The sequence below is a fragment of the Oncorhynchus mykiss genome, chromosome 17, assembly GCF_057628025.1.
Source record: "Oncorhynchus mykiss isolate SJ-2025 chromosome 17, ASM5762802v1, whole genome shotgun sequence".
NCBI lineage: Eukaryota > Metazoa > Chordata > Actinopteri > Salmoniformes > Salmonidae > Oncorhynchus > Oncorhynchus mykiss.
Window position 1 is genome coordinate 46611634 of NC_143038.1, and position 13367 is coordinate 46625000.

General features: G+C 43.5%; 1 long non-coding RNA gene across 2 annotated transcripts in view; it reads right to left on the reverse strand.

The window, feature by feature from the left end:
• Positions 1-446: 446 nt before the first annotated feature.
• Positions 447-13367, reverse strand: part of LOC149976056 (uncharacterized) — a 54984-nt gene continuing 42063 nt past the window's right edge. For both annotated transcript variants that reach the window (XR_016487983.1, XR_016487984.1), the window contains exon 3: positions 447-685. This is a non-coding gene — a long non-coding RNA (uncharacterized LOC149976056). The remainder of the gene's footprint in view (positions 686-13367) is intronic.

The window sequence follows — 13367 nt, forward strand, 5'->3', positions numbered from 1 at the left end:
TTTAAGCTCGTCTCTCAATTCAAAAAATGGGTCAATACTTTGCCCCTTGATAACCAGTGCACTTCTGTATGTTGTAAAAGCGTTACATGGTCCCAACCCATATCATTGCATAATGCAGAAAATACACGAGAGTTCAGGGGCCTTTCTTTAACAAAGTTAACAATTTTCACTGTAGTATCCAAAGCGTCTTTCAAGCTGTCAGTCATTCCCTTGGCAGCAAGAGCTTCTTGGTGGATGCTGCAGTGTACCCAAGTGGCGTCGGGAGCAACTGCTTGCATGCGCGTTACCACTCTACTATGTCTCCCTATCATGACTTTTGTGCCATCAGTACAGATACCAACATGAGCAGCAGCTACGTTTGGCTACATACAGAATTCCCTCAAGAGACTTGTTACGTGGGGCGGAGCAGGTGAACCCAATTGCAGACTCAAACGAGGAGACAGAGATAAGGTAACTAAGGTATTTATTGAAAAGCAGGGTCAGATGGGGTGCAGGCCAGGGGAAGATCGGGGGGGTAGCAGGGAGCGGGAGCCAGGAACTGAGGCAGATGCTGGGGCAAGGGGAGTAGGGGCAGGGTAAGCAGGTCGGGAATCCAAGGAAGCAGTAGAGTTCGGGTCCGGGGCTGGGAAGCAGGACTGATGACACAAGGGACTGGAGACAGGGACCAGAGTCAGAGAGGACGGAACTGTAGCAGAGAGAAAAGCAGCGTCAGGCTTGGGAAAACAGAGACACAGGATCAGAGGTAGAGGGTGTGGAAGGAGCAGATGTAACAAGAGTAACAGTTATTGTGATTGGATGTTCATTTTTTGACATGGCTACCTTTATTTGACATTGTGTTGTTATTCGCTGAACACTAGATGGTTTAGTTTTGTTTTTTGGCAGTGAAACGAGGCTACTCAGGCGAGAAAAAAACCTCACCCAAATGTATAGCACCATTGGAAATTCTAAATGGACTATTTGAAAATGTGAAGAACATATATTTAAAAAAAAGTATATATATATAAAAAATATATATATTTTAAATGTGAATCATATTTTTATTTGGCGTACCCCCCACGGCATTGCGCGTATCCCTGGGGGAGTTCTCCCGGACTTAAGGGCTTTAATTGCATCAAGGATTGCATCCTATGTAATTTCATCTTCACATGAGTCTTTCTGTACGGCTGATCATTTTACATTATGAATAGAAAAAAATCCATACAATTAGCTTCGGTTAGAGGAGATGAAGGAGACTGAAACAAAAACATACAGTATGCTTAAAGTACTTTGCTTCCTCTTTCAAAACATAATTTGGTGACTCCGTCGTTTGTAACAAGTTTCAGTAAATTATTTTTGGTAGCATTTCTATGTTGAAGACTAAAACATAATTTGGTGTAGTTTTCCCCATATTCCATCCAGTTTGCATTATTATTATAATATATTAGACTTGATCTTTGTTGAATAAGTTCCTCCATTTCTTTTAGTTTTTCCTCTAACCTATTCTGAGCCTCTATGGTATAGTTTTTTTGATATATATCTGTTCTGTTAGACCTCCTATTTCCTTTGTTAGTATGGACTCCTTTGACCTAAATTGTTTTTGTTTTAGAGATGGGCACTGAATTGCATGGCCCCCAAAGGCACATCTAAAAGTGTCCCATACAATAAGCTGATTTGCTGTACCCATGTTATGTTGGGAAAATTCAGTTAAAAATTCCTCTGGCCTAGTTAAAAACAAGTAATCATCCAATAGGCTTTGACAACATTTCCAATATCCTCAGTAAGGTTAATGTTTACTTACAAGCCCTTAACCAACAATGCAGTTTTAAGAAAAATAAGTGTTAAGTAAAAAATAGATAAGTAAAAATAAAACAAATTGAAATAATAATAATTAAAGAGCAGCGGTAAAATAACAGTAACGAGGATATATACAGTATGCAGGGGGTACAGAGTCAATGTGCATGGACACAGGTTAGTCGAGGTAATTGAAGTAATATGTACGTGTAGGTAGAGTTAAAGTGACTATGCATAGATAATTCATTAATTAGGAGCAGTGTAAAAGGGGGGGGGGGAGGGTGAGAATGCAAATAGTCTGGGTAGCCATTTGATTAGCTGTTTAGGAGTCTTATGGCTTGGTGGTAGAAGCTGTTAAAAAGCCTCTTGGACCTAGACTTGGCGCCCCGGTACCGCTTGCTGTGTGGTAGCAGAGAGAAGAGTCTATGACTAGGGTGGCTGGAGTCTTTGACAATTTTTAGGGCCTTCCTCTGACACCGCATGGTATAGAGGTCCTGGATAGAAGGAAGCTTGGCCCCAGTGATGTACTGGGCCTTACGCACTACCCTCGTAGTGCCTTGCGGTCGGAGGCCGAGCAGTTGCCATACCAGGCAGTGATGCAACCCGCCAGGATGCTCTCAATGGTGCTGATTTATATTTTTTTGAGGATCTGAGGACCCATACCAAATATTTTCAGTCTCCTAAGGGGGAATAGGTTTTGTCGTGCCCTCTTCACGACTGTCTTGGTGTGTTTGGACCATATCCATGACATTCATGATTTCCTTAAGAGCATGAGAGTGATAGTTTGTAGTGTGATTTCCTTTACGGTATTTAAAACAGTATTATAATCTCCCACCATAATAATAGAGTATTGTATTGCTTGCAGGGTTGATCATTTATTATATATATTTTCAAAGAAGCGTGGATCATCATTATTTGGTCCATAAAGGTTAATGAGCCATATCTGTTTATGGTCGAATAACATATTTAAAATCATCCATCTACCTTGTTGATCTGCTTGGACAATTTGCACATTTGGATCAAAATTACTGTTAATTCATACCATCACCCCTTTTGAGTTTCTTTGCCCATGGGAGAAGTATGTTTCACCTCCCCAGTCCATTTTACACACAGCTTCATCTTAAATAGTTGAATGAGTTTCCTGTAAACAATAGATCCTACTCTATGAGCCAGGTAAACATTGTTATTCTGTTCTTATTATCTGCTAAGCCATTACAATTATAACTGGCTATACTTATTTTCCCATTTACCATAATGAGATACAAGTTTCAAATCTATTTATCATAATATACGTTTGTAAATGTACCATTAAAAGGTACCATTGCGATTGAGTGTCTGTCCATATAGCTGTGCCATGATATTTGCATTGCTACTAAGTAACCCTCCAATTGTTCTCCGCTATTCCACGCTAAAGTCCAAATTGTGTGTTCATCCCAGTGACTGGCAGACCACCCCCATCCACCCGGAACCCTCCGAGAGGCCTGGACCCATCCCTCGAAAAGAGCTCACAGTGCCACCCACAGAACAGAAGCAGGTCAACAGCTAAAAGTATTTCCAAAGCGCGCACCTCAATTTGATTTATATATACAGTAGCTATTAAAAATATATATACATTCAAATATCTTGCGTATCTTCATTCCCATCATTAACAATTAATATGCATAATGTCTGCAGTTTGTGCAAAGGATTGTTACCTATAACCAGGATTGCCATTGCATTACATTACATTTTTGTCAAGCAATTATTATTATAGCAAACAATTATTGTGATTCCTCCTATATTGTCCCTAACATCCTTACCCCCTTGCAACAGATGTGGAATACATACACAGACACGTGCAGGCTGTCACAACTTTTACCTAAGCTGCACTTGGTGGTAGGCGTCACCGGTCTATTAGCTATCACACCGGTCTATTAGCTATCACCGATCCCTTTTTCCTTTCCTTTTCTGTTTGTTTTGTCTTTGGTTCTTTTTCTTTTTCACACCTGGTTTCATTTGCTTAATTTCTGTATGTATAATTGTCACCTGTTGCCCGCCTAAATTTATGCGGGATTAGTCTTTTATGGTGATGTGCTTGGTTAGATTATACCGTTATTTGTTTTGGATTCTTAAGTGTATGAGTGTCAGAACTTTGTTTGTTCCTCCATGCGTTTGTACGGTTCTCTGTTGTCAAGAGTTTCGATTGTGTCATTCCTGTGTTGGTGGACTTTCTTATTAAAACACGCTTCTCAGACATCCCTGCTCTCCTGTGCCTGACTCCTACACCTACCACCTAGACGCACATTATCACACGTGTGCACGCGCACGCGCACGCGCACACGCACACGCACACGCACACGCACACACACACACACACACACACACACACACACACACTCAACCCCTTTCCCCCAAAATCAACCATCAGCTCAGATCCTCAACGGTTGTTACATCCCAGAGCCCAACTCAAGAAAGGACCTGATTTATGAATGCAAATACAGTTACGGCTGTTTGAGAAAGCATGCAAGAATTGGCAAAATGTTGAGATTTGATTAACAATTGTCACAATAATATGACCCCTCTCTGATTGTCTGAGTGTGACCCCCTCCCCATGGTTTACTACAGATGTCGTGGAGGATCGTTACAAAATATAACACTCACAAAAACTTGTGAATTCAATATAGGCTTTTAATACAAACATATCAGAAGCCTAGATGGTCCGCGGAACACACCCTTTTCCAGAGCACTGGCTCTGTTTTTATACACATACAACATATGAGTCCATCCCACATGCAAATGAAGTTACTTCCCTCAGTCCATCTGCCACCATTATCTTTCAATCTGTGCTTCCTGCTTGTTCACGCCCAATAACGCCCATATCTGCTTTCAGTCAAGTTATAATGGTGACAGGACCTCTTCATGTCCCAAAAATAATACATGCCCATCTTATCCTATAGGCCCCTTATGTTTAGCTTGTCCTTATTAGGACTAGTAGACTATGTGTCTCTTCTCTTCATGTCCTAAAAATATATGCCCTATGTCTATAGTCCATCAGTTGGTCATTTGGCTGACCCCCTCCTTTGAATGTCCCTCTGACCTTGGTATGTCCAGCTGTCCTATGCTCTCATGGCCTTACTTTGTTTCCTGTCCTATACAATAGACAATGCATTTTACCAGAATGGCAAATGCACTCTAATTGTATCTTTCTCTTGTGGTACAGTACTATGTTTCTCCCTATATGTACATCTTGCTCCCACACAGACAGTGTTGCCAGCACTGCCACTACCTGGGTGGGGGTACCCCACTGGAATCCACAACGGCTAGGTACAAGGTTATCAAGGTTCTCATTAGCAGCTTTGAGAATATCCTTGTGTACTATGCTCTCCCATCAGGGGGCTCTGGCTTTGTAGGACCAACCCTGCCAGGCATGCTCAGAATCTTGAGGGGGTGATGCCGCTCTTATAAGGGCACAAGGCGAGACCCAAATGCAGACACAGGAGGCAGATGATTGAGCTCCGATATTTATTACACCAAAAGGGGTCGGCAAAACACAGGTCGGGGACAGGCGAGAGTTCATAAACCAGGTGAACAGTACCAGGCGATAGGCAGGCTCGAGGTCAGGACAGGCAGAGTGGTCAGGCAGGTGGATTCTGCATCAGGACAGACAAGGGTCAAAACGAGGAGGGCTAGGATAAAAGACTGGGAACAGAGACTGGAAAAATAGCAGCTAGGAGAAATTCTGGTTGACTTGGCAAAACAAGACGAACTGGCACAGAGAGACAGGAAACACAGGGATAACTACATCAGGGACTAATGGGGAAAACAGGAGACACCTGGAGGTGAGTGTTGACAATCACCAAGATAGGTGAAACAGATCAGAGTGTGACAGCTCTAGTATGTTGCTGATCACATTTATCTTTCTGTTTTGGATGCATATAAGCAGCTTACAGCAGACCCACAAAACAGATAGGGACTTCTCTTTAGTGTATGGGTCGTTCAGGTGAGTGTCTAGGGTATAGGGTTGGGGACCGTTCCATCATGATAGGATTTTTTTATTATTATTAATTAAAATAATATCTAAATTTATAATTTTTTATTTATAATTCATAAATTAATTAAAATAAATTATTTTATAATGTATATCCCTCATCTGCACAAAATTGAAAGCTCTCTTTCACAACTCTTGCTCATAGATTAGGTTTTGAGATTAGGAAGATTGACCCGGAGGGAAAGGCTGCTGTTTTATGGGCTCTTAAAACTTCTTCAGGATAGGGGGCAGCATTTTCACTTTTGGATAAATAGCGTGCCCAATTTCAACTTCCTGCTACTCATCCCCGGAATATAAGAAATGCATATTATTAGTAGATTTGGATAGAAAACACTCTGAAGTTTCTAAAACTGTTTGAATCATGTCTGTGAGTATAACAGAACTTATGTAGCAGGCAAAACCCTGAGGACAAATCATTCAGATTTTTTTAATTTTTAGGTCACTGTCTATTCAATGATATTTCATTGGGAAACTAGATTTCTAAGGGACTTGTTTGCAGTTCCTACCGCTTCCACTGGATGTCACCAGTCTTTAGAAATTGGTTGAGGTTATTCCTTTGTGTAATGAAGAAGTACGGCCATCTTGAATGACTGTCACGTTATGTGTACTGTTAGAGACCAGAAAGGTAGCGTTAGTTTGTTGTCTTCCTGTATTGAACACAGATAGTCCCGTATACAATTTGATCGATTATTAACGTTTAAAAATATCTAAAGTTGTATTACAAAAGTAGTTTTGGCAAAGTTTACAGGTAACTTTTGAGATATTTTGTAGTGACGTTGCGCAAGTTGGAAGCTGTGTTTTTCTGGATCAAACGCGCCAAATAAATGGACATTTTGGATATATAACGACGGAATTAATCGAACAAAAGGACCATTTGTGATGTTTATGGGACATATTGGAGTGCCAACAAAATAAGCTCATCAAAGATAAGGCATGATTTATATTTTATTTCTGCGTTTTGTGTAGCGCCTGCAGGGTTGAAATATGCTTTCTCTCTTTGTTTACGGTCGTGCTATCATCAGATAATAGCATATTATGCTTTCGCCGAAAATCCTTTTTGAAATCTGACATGCCGGCTGAATTCACGAGTGTAGCTTTAATTTGGTTTCTTACATGTGTGGTTTAATGAAAGTTTGATTTGTATAGTATTTTATTTGAATTTGGCACTCTACATTTTCCCTGGCTATTGGCCAAGTGGGACGCAAATGTCCCCCCTATCCCAGAGAGGTTTAACCAACCGCGCTATTTTGTTTGTTTTTTCACATTGTTTGTAACTTATTTTGTACATAATGTTGCTGCTACCATCTCCTATGACCGAAAAGAGCTTCTGGACATTACTCATCTTGAACTGGACTAATAATCTTTCTTTGATGAATCGGATGAGAGGGATTTACTCCAGACACCCGAACAGGCCCTCATCCCTGTCATTCACAGGAGAAGGAGATGGGGGTATCGTGGAAGGAGATAGCTGGTTTCTTGTGAGGATCCGGCTATGAGTGGCTAATCTGTCTTATCCATCGGTACTATTGGTCAACATACAATCGCTGGATAATAAAGTGGATGAACTACAATCACGTATGTCCTACAAACGGGACATAAAAAACTGTAATATCTTATGTTTCACAGAGACGTGGCTGACCGAAAACATAAATAACATACAGCTGGCGGGTTATACTCTCTATCGGCAGGATAGAACAACAGCCTCTGGTAAGACAAGGGGTGGCAGTCTATGTATATTTGTAAACAACAGCTGGTGCACGATATCTAAGGAAGTCTCGAGGTTTTGCTTGCCTGAGGTATAGTATCTCATGATAAGCCTTAGAGCACACTATCCACCTAGAGAGTTTTCATCTATATTCTTCGTAGCTGTGTATTTACCACCACAAACCGATGCTGGCACTAAGACCGCACTCAATGAGCTGTATATGGCCATAAGCAAACAGCAAATCTGAATGCTTACAAGCAAAAATTAAAAAAGTGGTCAGATGAAGCAGATGCTAAGCTACAGGACTGTTTTGCTAGCACAAACTGGAATATGTTCCGTGATTATTTCAGTGGCATTGAGGAGTACACCACATCTGTCACTGGCTTCGCATTGATGACGTCGTCCCCACAGTAACTGTATGTACATACTCCAACCAGAAGCCATGGATTACAGGCAACATTGGCACTGAGCTAAAGGGAAGAGCCAAAAGCTTTCAAGGAGCAGGACTCTAACCCGGAAGCTTATAAGAAATCCCAATATGCCCTCCGACGAACCATCAAACAGTCAAAGCGTTAACTTCTTGGATATAGGGGGAGCTATTTTAATTTTTGGATGAAAAACGTTCCCGTTTTAAACAAGATATTTTGTCCCGAAAAGATGCTCGACTATGCATATAATTGACAGCTTTGGAAAGAAAACACTCAGACTTTTCCTAAACTGCAAAGATATTGTCTGTGAGTGCCACAGAACTGATGTTACAGAAAAAACCCAGATAAAAATCCAATCAGGAAGTGCCGCATTTTTTTAAACTGCCTCATGCCAATGACTCCTTACATGGCTGTGAAGGAGCTAGGAGTTAGCTTACGTTTTCCACAGTTTCCCCAAGGTGTCTGCAGCATTGTGACGTATTTGTAGGCATATCATTGGAAGATTGACCATAAGAGACTACATCTACCAGGTGGTCGCTTGGTGTCCTCCGTCGCAATTATTGCGTAATCTCCAGCTGCAGTATTTTTCCGTTTGCTTCTGATGAGAAGCCAACTGCCACCACTGATAGACTATCGAATAGATATGTGAAAAACACCTTGAGGATTGATTCTAAACAATGTTTGCCATGTTTCTGTCGATATTATGGAGCTACTTTGGAAAAAAGTTTGGCGTTGTAAGTGACTGCATTTTCCGGTCTTTTTCTTAGCCAAACGTGATGAACAAAACTGAGCTATTTCGTCTACACAAATAATATTTTGGGAAAAAATGAACATTTGCTATCTAACTAAGAGTCTCGTCATTGAAAACATCCGAAGTTCTTCAAAGGTAAATTATTTTATTTGAATGCTTTTCTTGTTTTTGTGAAAATGTTGCCTGCTGAATGCTAGGCTTAATGCTATGCTAGGCTATCAATACTCTTACACAAATGCTTGTGTAGCTTTGGTTGAAAAGCATATTTTTAAAATATGAGATGACAGTGTTGTTAACAAAAGGCTAAGCTTGTGTTTGAATATATTTATTTCATTTAATTTGCGATTTTCATGAATAGGAAACGTTGCGTTATGGTAATGAGCTTGAGGCTATGATTACGCTCCCGGATACGGGATTGCTCGACGCTAGAGGTTAATACAGGACTAAGATCGAATCGTACTACACCGGCTCCGACACTCATCGGATGTGGCAGAACTTGCAAACTATTACAGACTACAAAGGGAAGCACATCCGTGAGCTGCCAAGTGACACAAGCCTACCAGATGAGCCAAATTACTTCTATGCTCATTTCGAGGCAAGTAACACTGAACCATGCACAAGAGTGTCAGCTGTTCCGGGCGACTGTCTGATCACTTTCTCAACAGTCGATGTGAGTAAGGCCTTTAAACAGATCAACATTCACAGGTCAACAGACAGATTACCAAGACGTGTACTCCGAGCATGCCCTGACCGACTGGCACGTGTCTTCACTGACATTTTCAACCTCTTCCTGTCTGTTTCGGCCTAGTATGGTTCTCAGTCAGAGGCAGGTGTCATTAGTTGTCTCTGATTGAGAATCATACTTAGGTAGCCTGGGTTTCACTGTTTGTTTGTGGGTGATTGTCTATGTTAGTTGCTTGTGTCAGCACAGTTCTCATTATAGCTTCACGGTCGTTATTTGTTTATTGTTTTGTATAGTTTGTATTCAGTGTTCAGTGCTTTCTTTAATTAAAAACTTCATCATGAACACATACCACGCTGCATTTTGGTCCGTTCCTTACGATGATCGTGACCGAATCACCCACCACAACAGGACCAAGCGGCGTGGTGACAGGCAGCAGCAGGAGCAGCGCTAGGAGGACTGGACATGGGAGGACGAGTTGGACGGTAAAGGACCATGGGCACAGCCAGGAGAATATCGCCGTCCCAAAGAAGAGCTGGATGCGGCGATGGCGGAGAGGCGCTGGTATGAGGAGGCAGCACGGCGGCGCGGATGGAAGCCCGAGAGTCAGCCCCAAAAATGTATTGGGGGTGGCACACAGAAAGTGTGGCGAAGCCAGGTAGGAGACCTGCGCCAACTTCCAGTGCTTACCGGAGGGCGAGAGAGACCGGGCAGGCATCGTGTTATGCTGTGGAGCGCATGGTGTCCCAAGTGCGGGGGCATCGAGCCAGGTGCCATGAAGCCGGCTCTACGCATCTGGTCTCCAGTGCATCTCCTTGGGCATGGCACCAGCCTTACGCATGGTGTCCGCGGTTCGCCTGCATAGCCCAGTGCGGGCCATTCCACCTCGCCGTACTGGCAGGGCGACCGGGAGCATTCAACCAGGTAAGGTTGGGCAGGCTCGGTGCTCAAGAGCTCCAGTGCGCCTGCACGGTCCGGTCTATCCAGTACCACCTCCACGCACCAGCCCTCCGGTGGCAGCCCCCCGCAGTAGGCTGTCTCTCCGTCTCATCCCTACAGGTGCTCCCGCCTGTCCAGCGCTGCCGGAGTCTCCCGCCTGTCCGGCGCTGCCAGAGCTTTCGCCCCTCAGTCCAGAGGCGCCAGAGCCCCTCAGTCCAGAGCTGCCGAAGCCTCCCTCCTCCCCGGCCCTGCTGAAGCCTCCCGCCTGTACGGCGCTGCCGGAGTCTCCCGCCTGTCTGGCGCTGCCGGAGCCTCCCGCCTGTCCGGCGCTGCCGGAGTCTCCCGCCTGTCCGGCGCTGCCGGAGTCATCCTTCACCCCGGCGCTGCCGGAATCTCCCGCCTGTCCGGCACTGCCGGAATCTCCCGTCCGTCCTGGCGCTGCTGGAATCTCCTGTCCATTCGGGACCCATTTCTAGGGTCCCCAGTCCGAGGTCGGCGGCGAGGGTTGCCGTGTTTAGGATGCCACGGAGGCGGACAATGAGGCGGAGATAGACTGTGGTGAAGTGGGGTCCACGTCCCGCGCCAGAGCCGCCACCGCGGACAGACGCCCACCCAGACCCTCCCCTATAGGTTCATGTTGTGCGGCCAGAGTCCGCACCTTGGGGGGGGGGGGGGTACTGTCACGTTCTGACCTTTAATTCCTTTGTTTTGTCATTATTTATTATGGTCAGGGCGTGAGTTGGGGTGGGCAGTCTATGTTTGTTTTTCTATGATTTGGGGATTTTTATGTTTCGGCCTAGTATGGTTCTCAATCAAAGGCAGATGTCATTAGTTGTCTCTGATTGAGAATCATACTTAGGTAGCCTGGGTTTCACTGTTTGTTTGTGGGTGATTGTCTATGTTAGTTGCCTCTGTCAGCACAGTTCTCATTATAGCTTCACGGTCGTTATTCATTTATTGTTTTGTATAGTTTGTATTCAGTGTTCAGTGCTTTCTTTATTTAAAAACTTCATCATGAACACATATCACACTGCATTTTGGTCCGTTCCTTACGACGATCGTGACACTCACATCAACACCATTATCCCAGAAGCCCTAAACCCACCCCAATTTGCATACCGCCCCAACAGATCCACAGATGATGCAATCTGTATTGCACTCCACACTACCCTTTCACACCTGCACAAAAGGAACACCTATGTGAGAATGCTATTCATTGACTACAGCTCAGCGGTCAATACCATAGTGCCCTCAAAGTGCCCTCATCACTAAGCTAAGGTCCCTGGGACTAAACACCTCCCTCTGCAACTGGATCCTGGACTTGCTGACGGACCTCCCCCAGGTGGTAAAGGTTGGTAACAACACATCCACCACGCTGATCCTCAACACGGGGGCCCCTCAGGGGTGTGTGCTCAGTCCCCTCCTGTAGTCCCTGTTCATTCATGACTGCACGGCCAGGCATGACTCCAAAGGAGATGATTGTGGACTACAGGAAATGGGGGACCGAGCACGCTCACATTCTCATCGAAGGGGCTGTAGGGGAGTAGGTTGAGAACTTCAAGTTCCTTGGTGTCCACATCACCAACAAAGTACATGGTCCATGCACACCAAGACAGTCATGAAGAGGGCACGAACAAACCAATTCCTCCTCAGGAGACTGAAAAGATTTGGCATGGGTCCTTAGATCCTCAAAAGGTTCTACAGCTGCACCATTGAGAGCTGGTTGCATCACTGCCTGGTATGGCAACTGCTCGGCCTTCGACCGCAAGGCACTACAGAGAGTTGTGCGTATGGCCCAGTACATTACTGGGGCCAAGCTTCTTGCTATCCAGGACCTCTATAACCGGAAGTGTCAGAGAAAGGCACTACAAATTGTCAAAGACTCCAGCCACCCTAGTCATAGAAAGTTATCTCTGCTACCGCACGGCAAGCGGTACCGGGGTGCCAAGTCTAGGTCCAAGAGGCTTCTAAACAGCTTCTACCCCCAAGCCATAAGACTCCTGAACATTTAATCAAATGGCTGCCCAGACTATTTGCTTAGCCCCCCTTCTTTTACGCTGCTGCTACTCTCTGTTATTATCTATGCATAGTCACTTTAATAACTCTATTTACATATTACCTCAATTACCTAAACTAACCGGTGCCCCTGCACACTGACTCTGTACCGGTACCCGCTGTTTATAGCCTCGCTATTGTTATTTTACTGCTGCTCTTTAAAGTAATTACTTGTAATTATTTTTGTGTTTTTTTTGTACTGCATTGTTGGTTAAGTTGGTAAGTAAGCATTTCACTGTATTCAACAAGTACAATTTGGTTTGATTTGGTATGCAACCATTTACTTTCTCACTCCCTTATTAACTCCACGTAATGCCACACTTTTCCAAACTTCAAAAACACACACCTCACCTTCCATGACAATACATTCACACATACCCACATACTGTGCCTTCTGTCTTCTGTTTGCTGTGTTTTTATCTCCACCATGTTGATTGAGTACTTTTGTGTTCCAATTAGTTATATTTGAAAATGTATCATTTAGCTAGTTATTCTTTCTTCTAATGTCGTCTTATCCATTCATAAAATACTAGAAATGGAAAATGGAATACTAATTATTTTACAACATTCCCTATCTTGAAAGGTACAGTGTAAAAAGGTACTTTATTTATTTAACAGTTTTATTTAATTGTTTTTCTCTCTATTCTTTTCATTATTACAATCCCTACTATGGCTGGTATTGGGTGTTACATTATTTGACTCTATGAGAACTTTGTAATTTTTAGAATAGCCATGAGGTAGTCTTTCTGTCTCGGAACATTTGGTTGTCAATATACAGTTTATCAACTACGAGAGCTACACACTTCCCTTTTAATCTATTCTCCTTGAAGATTGGATACAGAACTTTGCTCCGTTCTGAAATCTCCCTCGGGAACTGATCATTCATGCCTATTTTTGTGCCAGCGAGTCTTTTACCCAGGTTTTTAACCATTACTTTATCCTTACAGAAAACAAATTTGGCAATGATTGGACGCTAATATCTCTGTCCTCTGTCCGAAAACGTTGTACAC